Here is an 11,785-nt window from a genome sequence, read left to right as displayed (position 1 = left end):
GGGTTCTGTGCTCATTTTAAAGATGGAGAAAATGAGGCCCGAGCTAGAAAATCTAGGATTTGACGCAGGTCTCACGATTCCCAGAGCCATGTACTCTCTGCCTGTACACCCTTCCCTGCAGGGGAGGAGTATGGGGGAGAATCTGGGCCTGGGGGAGTGAGGCTTTGGAGTCACCTCAAATCCCAGGTGAGGCCAGTTTTCTTAATCAACCTCAGGCAGTAAAGGCCTCTTATAGGCTCACCTTGCCCTCTATTGGGGAGGGAATGTGCAGGTAGAAGACCATCCAGGGATTCCTGGCTGCAGGTCCTGAGAATGAGTTCTGGATTCTTGTTGGGAGCTAAGGGGCTGTCAAGTGGGGCTGGGATGGGGAAATAGACTTCCCCCCCTCCAGTTTCAGGAGCAACCCTTTCTGGTCTGGCTTCCTAGGTTCTGCCATAGTCTCCTCCAATTGGTGGCTCTTCCTTATCTAGGATTGTTGGCTCCTGAATCTGTTGGAAAATAGCTTTGGACTGAACAGAGACCAGGGATGAGTGAGGTCTTCCAAGATATACTTCGGCCTTCCCCGGGGGGTCCTGAGTGGAAACCTAGGTTGGAGAGAAAGAGACAGGGCTTGGATGCAGAGGGGAAACGAGTGGCTTCAGCTGTCCAAACCCTCTTCCCTGTGTCAGTGCCAGTTATCGGTCACTGACAGTGTGCCAGGCACCATGCCAACGTGATTCAAGAGTCCTATCATTTGATCTTCACAACAACCCAAGAAGTAGGTATCTTCGCTGTTACTATTCTTATTGTATAGATAAGGAAACTGATGCCCAGAGAGATTAGGAACCTGCTAGTTCTCAGCAGAGCTGAGTTTTCAACAACTCGGCTCTTAACCAGTTACTGTCCTCTGCCTGCATTCTTGGCCGAGGAGGGTCCCTCCCGACAGAGAAAATTACCACCACCAAACCCCACGCTCAGCCCTGACTCTGTTCCTTTCGTGTGTTAGTCCCTGTCCCTCCTGCCTCAATCCTACCTCTGTTTCTTTAGCCCTGGATAGTATGTAATTCCTCCCTTATCCATGGGGGACACGTTCCAAGATGCCCAGTGGATGCCTGAAACAGCAGATAGGACCGAACCCTATACATATATCATGTTTTTGTTCTTTCTATGCATACATACCTATGATAAAGTTTAATTTATAAATTAACCACAGTAAGAGATTAACAGAAATAACTAATAATAAAATAGAACAATTATAACTGTAATAAAAGTTACATGAATGTGGTCTCTATTTCAAAATGTCATTGCACTGTACTCACCTATTTCTGGACTGTGGTTGGCGAGGGTAAGTGAAACCACCGAAAGGGAAACCGCGGATAAGGGGGGACGACTGTACAACCTTAACACAGTTGGTACCAATCAGCCCACTCTGCTCTTTATGCCAGCTGCTGTTTTCAGGCATGTTCACTTGTTGACACAATGACCTGGTAAGCTTTCTTTTGTTGGCGGGTGGGGAGTGGAAAGAGGCCAGGGGGAAATGAGTTCATGCAGTCAGTAGATATAGATGGAACATTTACGATGTCACCCACTGTGAAAGGCTCAGGCACTAAGATGGTGAGCAAGACAGAGGGGGCCCTACACACGTGGGTCACACATTTAACATTGAGCTTTAATTTTGGTAAAGGGTGAGAAGGTCAAGAGCAGAATGCTTGGAGAATATTTCTCAGAGCAACTGGGACCCAGGCTTCCAGGAGGAAGGGGAATTATGAGTGACTTGAAGGAGGAGGAAAGACTTTAGTCTGTGAAGATTGGGAGGTGGGGTGGGGTTGGTGTGGGGGCATTTCTGGCAGGTGGGGCAGGTGTGAGGGTCCCTGGGGCAAGGAGGAGCCTGGGCCTCAGGAAGAACTGAATAAGGACAGTGGTGTGGCTGCTTCACCTCCATTGTGTTGTGAGACTGGGTCACAATATGGTGACATTTGCACTGCAGTGACAGGAGGAGTAAATGACAGAGAATATGTGATAGCAGTAGATGGGCTGACCCCGGGCTGACCTGCCTAGAGTCATCCCCATCCCTGCTGCAGCTTCCAGTGCTCTCTCCAGCTCACACCTGGGCGTGACTCCATGCCAGAAAGTGTTTTAGAAAAGCTCCAACCAGGGACTCTGATTTCCGTTTTTCCTGTCAGTCTGAAATTCCAAAAGACAAATCCCTGGGTTTTATTGTGACTAATGAAGGTGGACTTTAGGGGCTGCATATTTTTTGCTCTGAAGCAAATATGCTCTCACAGCATATTTTCCCAGGGAAACCCTCCCTCTTCCCTGCTCTGCCGGAAGCTCTGGGGTAGCCAGACAGTGAAGCATCTGGGACCAGCAAGGAACTGGCCCAGAGGCGGGCTCAGGAAGAGAATCAGAGTAAATCAAACCATATGGGGAGTGGGGACTGGCTTTGGGGGCTGGTTACTCTCTCCCTTGCATTGAGGGAAGCAAATAGGTCTTTATCCCTTTCCCACCGTGGGTTTTATTCTTTAGGGGCACTGAACGCAGGGTCAGAGCCAGCCCCCTGCTAAAGATACCGCATACTCTCTGTCTCTAAATCGTTAAAAATTCTATATCATGCCAATATATTATGAAATATGATTTCTTTCTGACTTGACAAAATATAATTTTATAACACAAAATAAGGTACATGTAAAATCAGTTTTTATGATGAAAAGTTGGCAAAAATATCAAAGATGACTAAATTTAATTATCATTGGATATTTCTGGGTGTTCTGTTGTTGGGCTAATGATGTTTGGATAAATAAAGAATAAGAATTACATGTCTTTATGCATTCTATCAATTTTATTTTTCAATTTTAGCAACAATACATATATATTTTTTTATATAGTTTGTGTTCTATTACCAGTAATGTCAAATTAGACAACATCTCTTGAGTCATTTATAGTTCTTGGATGGTTCTTTACCAATTTCGATTTGGAGAAATTTTGTTCTGAAAGGGAGTAAGTACCTTGAATTGTCAATAAGGTTTTTAAAGTAATATTCAGATTCAGAAAACTAAATACTCAGAAATTTAAATATTCAGAAATCTAAATATGTGTGATTTGAACTACACATCTTTATTACATTCACCTACTGTAATGGGGTCACATGTAATTATTACAGAAAATATAACAAAATATTTTCATTTTATTATATAAATATCCCTTACATTACAATTCTGTCTGTTAAAGCTATATCCGGATCATACAGTATTTCTTGAATTGTTCTTTCAAATTTTTCAGTTCTGGATATTATAAGGAAACCTCCCTAAAAGCCGTATATGCCTCAATTTCTTCTTACCTCCTTCAATCAAGACTACATCTTGACCTATAATGGCCAAAATATACTTTGTAAACTAGTCAGTTTGGGGTTAGTTGGATGTGACTCTTCACCTTCTTAGTCATGCAGAGCATTTTTGTTTCATTCTTTTAATTTCTTTATATTTCACTGGAACGCCATTTTTGTTGCATACTTCATGTGTGTTTTCACTTAGGAAATCCAGTTTCTCTATAATTTAAGAATACTTTTTAATTCTTTTAAAGTAAATAAGACAAACTTAGATACCTTTTGTGTAATGTTAATAATAGTAAGAAATAGTTCATACCTAAACTATAGTTAGTGCCAATTCAGAATTAATTTAATTTCCCCCCCCAAACCACAATTCACTCTTTAAGGATCTATTATTCTTTAACTCTTACAGTGCATATTTTACTTTGTCCAAATGAAATCTCGTTATTTTAACAGCATTTTGTCAGCAATCCATCAAGCATCTGAAAGTGGTTTTAATATGAAATCTGGTATGTTTCATGAAATGTTATCTTTGTGCAGATCAATAAAATAATGTATTTAAATCTTTTTTGTTCCAAAAATTGACGTCCTTTGAGGCACTGTTGTAAGCATGTCTCCTAGCAACAAACTCAAACCATGTGCTATACGTGGCACGAAAAATGCTCCTGGATATTTAGCTAAAAGTTAGTGCCATTTCCCAGGCTTGCCCTGACAATCTTTTAAATATGCGATGCCTGAAGTTGAAAGTTTTTTTTTTCTTCTCAGTTCTCCTTTACATGATTAATGAGTCTGTTCTGTTACCTGTGTGCCTCCACAGCTCACATTTTTTCAAGGTTCCGAGGAGTGTTCATCCCTGAAATCACTGGCAGCACAATCTACAAAACTTCTTCACTTGATGTAGTAGCCCTCTGTTTCAAGGATGTACACAAGAGATAAGAAGAAAGGTTTCACCAGGGCCTCCATGGTGTCAGTCACAGAACACATGCTCAGAATTACAGGTTGCACTAAGCCAGCTCTGAGAATCAGAGGCTGATGATGAAGGTGCCCAGGGTACTTTAATAAGTGTATTATTTTGTACAATTGTGACATTCAGGACCTAGTGAAGTATGGGGCTCTGGACAAGAGCATTGCTGTAGACTGGGTGCTCCCCCAACCTCACTGAAGCTTAATCGTCACTGTAACAATCAAGGGTGGGAAATCCTATTATGGTAACTGAAAGGTGGGGCCTTGAAGAGGTGATTAGATCATAGGACCATGCAGTAGTGAATGGATTAAAAATGGTGGTTATGGGCGTGGTTCTGAGGGCTTTAAAGGACAATGCATGAAGAGACTAGTCTCTGCGCTCTTCTGTCTTCTGTCATGTGAGACTCCTGTGGTACTGTCACTACCTAGGCCTTCACCAGCTCTGTTCCCTGGACTTCGGACTTCCTAGCCTCTGAAGCTGTAAGCAATAAATTTCACTTTCTTATAAATTACCCAGTTCCATGTATTTTGTTATCAGCAAGAGAAATGGACTTATACAAGCATGTTTCACCTGACGTAAGCTGGTAGTGGTCAGGACCATCTCTTGGTCACCATTTGTTGGTAGATTACGTCTTTTCAATCTCTTGGTGCTCCCATGCTTCTCTCTCTCCATGCATGTGTTCAAATTCTCATTTTTTAAGTTCAGGCCCAAATGGAACCTCTTCCACGAAGGCCTCCGTGATATCGCCCTCACCCTTTCATCTGTCTCAGGTTGGAACAGCTTTCTACTTCCTCATTCTCCCAAAATATGTCGTGTGGCTCCATCTTGGGATCCCATAGGATAGAGGCACCGGACGCATATTGTTACATGCTTAGTGGATAAGAGCCTGGACTTGGATCCAGACTGATTGGACTTTGAATCCTAGCTTCATCCCTTACCAGCTGTGAGACTTGTGTCCCAGTATCTTCATCTATAAAATGGGGGCAAATAACAGTACCTACCTCCTGAAAGTTTGTGTGAGGTTTAAACAGATGAGGTATATAAAGCTCTGTATCTGATGCCTGGCATGGAGAAAGCTCAAAAAATGCTCGTGATTATTAGAGCTCACCATATTCTTCACACTCTGATTCACTGTATGCATATCTTATCTCTCCTATAACTCCACGGGTTCCCTTAGGTCTGTGGTCATGACAGATTTGTTTTTCAACTTCTTTGTTGTGATAAGATACACATAACATAAAGTTTACCATCTTAACCATTTTTAACTGTACAATTCAATGATATTAAGTACATTCATGTTATTGTGCAACCATCACCACGGTCCATCTCCACAACACTTTTAATCTTGCAAAACTGAAACTGTACCCATTGAACAATAGTTACCCGCTCGCCCTCTACTCAGCCCTAGCAACCATCTTTCTGCTTTCTGTTTCTATGAATTTGAATATTCTAGGTACCTCACATATGTGGAATCATGTAGAATTTGTCTTTTTGTGACTGTCTTATTTCACTTAGCATAATGTCCTCAAAGTTCATCATGTTGTAGCATCAGAATTTTCTTCCTTAAGGCTGAGTAATATTTTTGTGTGTATATGTAACACATTTAGTTTATCCATCCTATCAATGAATGCTTGGGTTATGTCCACCTTTTAGATATTATGAATAATGCTGCTATAAACATGGGTGTATAAATATCTGTTTGAGTCCCTGCTTTCAATTTGTTTGAGTATATACCTAGAAGTAGAATTGCTGGATCATATGGTAAGTCTGCATTTAAATTTTTGAGGAACTTCCATACTGTTTTACGTAGCAGCTGTACCATTTTACATTTGTATCATTAGTTCACAAACATTCTAAGCTTTCCACATCTTCACCAACATTTTTTTTCTTTTTTTGATTATAGCCATTCTAATGGGAGTGAGGTGTAGTTTTGATTTGCATTTCCCTAATGATTAGCGATGTTGAACATGCTTTCATGATGTTTGTTAACTGTTTGTATATCTTCTTTAGAGAAATGCCTATTCAAGTCCTTTGCCCATTTTTGAATTGGGTTGTTGAGTTTCAGGATTTCTAAGTATATTCTAGATATTAATCCCTTATCAGATGTATGATTTGCAAATATTTTCTCATTTCGTAGGTTGCCTTGTTGATGGTGTCCTTTGATGTACAGAACTTTCTACTTCTCATGAAACTCAATTTGTCTATTTTTTCTTTCGTTGCCTGTGCTTTCAGTGTCATATTAAAGAAATCACTGTCAAATTTAGTGTCATAAAACTTCTCCCCTACATTTTTTCCTAAGAGTTTTTATTGCTTTAGCTCTTATGTTTAGGCCTTTGATCAATTTTGAGTTAATTTTTGATATGGTGTTAGGGAAGAGTCAACTTTCATTCTTCTGCATGTGAATATACAGTTTCCCAGCACCTGCTGTTGAAAGGACTTTTTCTCATAAATGGTCTTGGCACCCTTTCAAAAGTCATTTGCTTATATATGCAAGGGTTTTTTAATTTTGTTTTTTCTTTTCCTAGGCTCTCTATTCTATTCCATTGGTCTATATGTCTGTCTTTATGCCAGTGCCACACTGTTTTGATTACTTTAGCTTTTCAGTACATTTTGCTATCAGGAAGTGTGAGTCCTCCAATTCTTTTTAAAGATTGTTCTGGCTCTTCAGGGTCGCTTGAAATTCTACATGAACTTTTGGATGAAGTTTTCAATGTCTTCAAAAAACATCACTGGGATTTTGATAGGGATTGCATTGAATCTGTAGATCACTTTGGGTAGTACTGACTATCCTAACAATACTAAGTCTTCCAATCATTAACATAGACGTCTTTACACTTATTTATGTCTTATGTAGTTTCTTTCAGTGATGGTTTGTTACCTGCATTGTACAAGTCTTTGACTTCCTTGGTTAATTCCTAAGTATTTTATTCTTTTTGGTGCTATTGTAAATGAAGTTATTTTCTTAATTTTCTTTCTAGATTGCCCATTGTTTGTACATAGAAATGCAACTGTTTTTCGTGTGTTGACTTTGCATCCTCCTACTTTTTTGAATTTATTTATTAGTTTTAATATCACTTTGTAAAGATAATTTTTCTTTTTCCTTTCTCATTTGGATGCCTTTTATTTCTTTTTCTTGCCTAATTGCACTGGTAACACTTCCAGTACTATATTGAATACAAATGGCCAAAGCAGGCATCCCTGCCTTGTTCCTGGTTCTAGAGAAAAAGCTTCTAGTCTTTCACCATTGAATATATTTGCTGTGAGTTTTTCATATGTGGCTTTTATTATGGTGAGGTAGTTTCCTCCTATTCCTACTTTGTTACGTGTTTTTTCTTTTATCATGAAAGGGTATTGAATTTTGTAAGAATGCTTTTATGGCATCATTTGGGATGACCGTGTAGTTTCTTTCCTTCACTCTGTTAAGGTGGCATATCACATTGATTTTTGTATGTAGAACCATCCTTGCATGCCAGGAATAACACCCCCTTGGTCATAGAGTATAATCCTTTATTAAGCTTTTTAATTCTGTGTGCTAGTATTTTGTTGAGAATTTTTACATCAAGATTTATAAGGGATATGGTTTGTAGTTTTCCTATAGAGTCTTTGGCTTTGGTATTATAAAGCAGGTTCACTGTGCACTGGTTACCAACTTGTCTGAATCTGAGAAAGAATCACTCACACACGCAAGTTACATGAAGTGGGTTTATTACTTAAAGACAGGCAGCAAGAGACAACAGATGCCTATGATTCATTGTTTGCTGGTCTCCCAAGGGTCAGGAAAGCTGACCAAGGTGGATGAAATTTTATCTGCCCATGGCCCTCTTGAACCACAGTTGAGGAACCCCAGAAATCAGCCCACCCTGGGTTTTATGTCTCAGGGCCATGTACCTCACTGGGCTAAATGTTAACTTCTTGTTTCTGGGGGCGACCAAGATGGGGCCCAGGCTGTTCTGGCCATTATCTCCTTGTGAGCATGTTACATTCCCAGTGCATTCTATAGTTATTCCAGAGAACTATACACAAAAAACAGGAGAACTGGGTCAATCCAGGACCAAACAGAGAACTGTCTTGCAGGCATCAGGATAATACTGGCTTCATAGAATGAGTTAGGACGTATTCCCTCCACTTCACTTTTTTGGGGTGGGGGAAATTGGAGAAGGATTAGTGTTAAATCTTAATTGTTGGTAGAATTTACCTTTGAAGCCATCAGGTCCAGGGCTTTTCTTTATTGTAAAATTCAGGATTGCTTATTCCATTTTTTCTACTTGTTATAGGTCTATTCAAAAATTTTTTTGGTAATTCAACCTTGGCTTTGTGTTTCTAAGTTTCGTGTTTCTAGGAATTTCTCCATTTTACTTAGGTTATCCCATTTGTTGGAGAGCGATTGTTCATGGTCCCTATACTCATCTGTGCAATTATTCATAGTACTCACCTTTTCCTGTAGAATCCATAGTAACATCCTCATGTCTTTTTCTCAGTTCAGTAATGGGAGTCCTTTTTTCCCTTAGTCCGTCTAGCTAAAGCTGTCACTTGTGCTGATCATTTCTTTTTTTTTTTTTTTTTTTTTTTTTTTTAAAAGATGACCGGTAAGGGGATCTTAACCCTTGGCTTGGTGTTGTCAGCACCACGCTCAGCCAGTGAGCAAACCGGCCATCCCTATATGGGATCCGAACCCGGGGCCTTGGTGTTATCAGCACCACACTCTCCCGAGTGAGCCACAGGCTGGCCCATTGTGAAACTTTTAAATTAAAGTCTATCTTGTTTGATATTAGTATTGCCATACCTGCTCTGTTCTGGTTACTATTTATATGGAATATCTTTCAACCTATTTATGTCTTTGGATCTTAAGGGAGTCTTTTGTAGACAGCACACAGTTGGATCACTTCTAAAAAAATCTATTCTGCCAATTTGTCTTTTGACTGGAGTGTTTAATCCAATTACATTTAAAGTAATTACTGAGTTACTTCTGTTATTTTGCTATTCACTTTTTTATATCTTACAGCATTTTTGTCTCATTTTCTGTATTGTCTCTTGTGTTTAGGTGATTTTTTTTAACTAGTAAAACATCTTAATTCCCTTCTCACTTCCTTTTGTGTAAATTCTATAACTATTTTCTTTGTGGTTACCATGAGTACTAATTTAACATCCTAAAGTTATAACACTCTAATTTGAATTTATATCAGCTTTAATAGCCTCAGCAACACACAGAAGATCTGCTCATTTACTGCTCTGTCTCCACCTCTTTCAGTTATTGATATCACAATATTACATCTTTGTACTTTGTGCATTCAAAAACATTCTAATTATTTTGTAAATGCATTAGTCTCTTAAATTATGTAGAAAACAAAATGTGGAATTACAAACCTACATTACAATAACTAGTTTTTAGACTACTAATTGTCTTTAGTCTTTTAAATCATCAAAACAAAAATAGTTACAGACCATCGCTACAATAATACTGGCTTTGAAAATTGCCCAGGCATTTACTTTTACTGAGGTCTTTATTTCTTTGTATGGCTTTATGTTACTGTCTAGTGTCCTTTTATTTCAACCTGCAGGACTTCCTTTAGTATTTCTTGCAGGGCAGGTCTGATGGCTACAAACTCCTCAACTTTTGTTTATCTGGGAATGTTGTAATTTCTCCATCACTTTTGAAGGACAGTTTTGCTGTATATAAAATTCTTGGTTGTCAGTTTTTTTCTTTTAGCACTTTAAATATATCAGCTCACTGCCTTCCGGTCTCCAAACTTATTGGATGAGAAATCTGTTAATCTTATTGACTATCCCTTGCATGGGATGAGTTGCTTCTTTCTTGCTGCTTTCAAGATTTGCTCTTTGTCTTTCAATAGTTCAGTTATAATGTGTCTCAGTATGGGTCTCTTTGAGTTCATCCTACTTATAGTGAGTTTCTTGGATATTTATATTCATGTCTTTTGTCAAATTTGGGAATTATTTTGGCAATTGCTTCTTCAAATAATCTCTTCACCCCTTTGTCTTTGTTCTGGGACTCCCACGATGATTACGTTGGTTTATTTGATGGTATCCCACTAGTTCCTTAGGCTCTGTTAACTTGTCTGCAATCGTTTTTTTTTTTCTGTTCCTCAGACTTGATAATTTTAATTGTCCTATCTTCAAGTTCACTGATTCTATCTCCTCATATCTGCCTTTGAATTTCTCTAGTGAATTTTTTATTATTTCTGTTGTACTTTTCAGTTCTAGAATTTCTTTTTGGTTTCATTTTAGGTTTTCTATCTATTGATATTTCCATTTGTTTCATACATTGTTTCTTGGCTTTCTCCATGTCTTCCTTTAGTTCTTTCAGCATGTAAGACAGGTGTTCTACAGTATTTGGTTGGTCTGCCCTCAGGTCTTTCTCATGAACAGTTTCTGTTTATTTTTTTTCTTCCTTTGTATGGGCTATATTTTCCTGTTTCTTTGTATGCCTTGTGATTTTTTGTTGAAAACTGGACATTTGGATCTAATAACATGTTAATTTTGGAAATAAGATTCTTCCTCCTCGCCAGTTTTGTTTTGTTTTGGGTGGCTGGCTGGTACAGGGATCCAAACCCTTGACCTTGGTGTTATCAACACTGTGCGCTAATCAACTGAGCTAACTGGCCAGCCTTTTCAATTTTTTGTTTTATTTTTTATTGTTGTAGGCTGTCTCCATGCTAAGAATCACCCTCAGGTATAAACTTAGTGTCTTCGCAGGTTTTTTCCAAGACTGCACCTTGCCCTGTGCATGCATGGTTACTTTCTAATTCCTCCTTTCTATGCATTTGCTTTTGAATGTCCTAGTCTTTAATGTCTGGCTCCCAAAAGGGGAAAAAGAGAAAATAGTGGGGGTGGGCAGGGAATAAAAAGGACACTAGCCCTTTAAATCTCTTGAAAGTTTCTTCAGCTGGAGTGGGAGGGGCTTGCAACAGCAGTGGCTGTTCGGGAGCACAACGTGGCTGCCTGCCTGTGCTTGCACCTCTGTAGTCATAAGCAGCGATCAGTGATTAGGACATAGATCCCCAATATTTGGAGGACAAAGTCCATATTGCCCTCCCTGGCTCCTATGAGGTATGTGCAAACTGTTCCAGGAACATGTGCACAGCTGCCTGCCATGGGGTTTGGGGATGGAGGATGTGTAGCTGCTACTGAGCTAAGAGCTGAAATTGACCAAAATTAACTGTAATTACTATCTAAGCCTTCCCCTGGAAGTTAGGAAGCTTCAATAGACTCCAGAGTTCCAAAATAGTTACATCAAACAGATTCTGCCAGTATGATTGTTGTCTAAGTGGGGAGACAGGTTCCTTGTGCTTCCTACACTGCCATATGCCCATAATCCTCTCCTCTTTCTTCCTAATCTTATATAAAGTCTTACAAATAGTGTTCGAGAAGTGTTTTCACAAAGGAATGGCATGCCAGCCCAGAAACTGCCTACGACCCCCAGAGACAGCACCTTCTCCAGAACCATCCCGTGTCTGGGCTTGAGTTGTTATCTCCCCACCCCCCACAATCTATATGTTGAA

This window comes from Cynocephalus volans, chromosome 2 (assembly GCF_027409185.1).
Source record: "Cynocephalus volans isolate mCynVol1 chromosome 2, mCynVol1.pri, whole genome shotgun sequence".
Classification (NCBI taxonomy): Eukaryota; Metazoa; Chordata; class Mammalia; order Dermoptera; family Cynocephalidae; genus Cynocephalus; species Cynocephalus volans.
The sequence above is the reverse complement of the archived record's forward strand: the minus strand, read 5'-3'. Positions refer to the sequence as shown.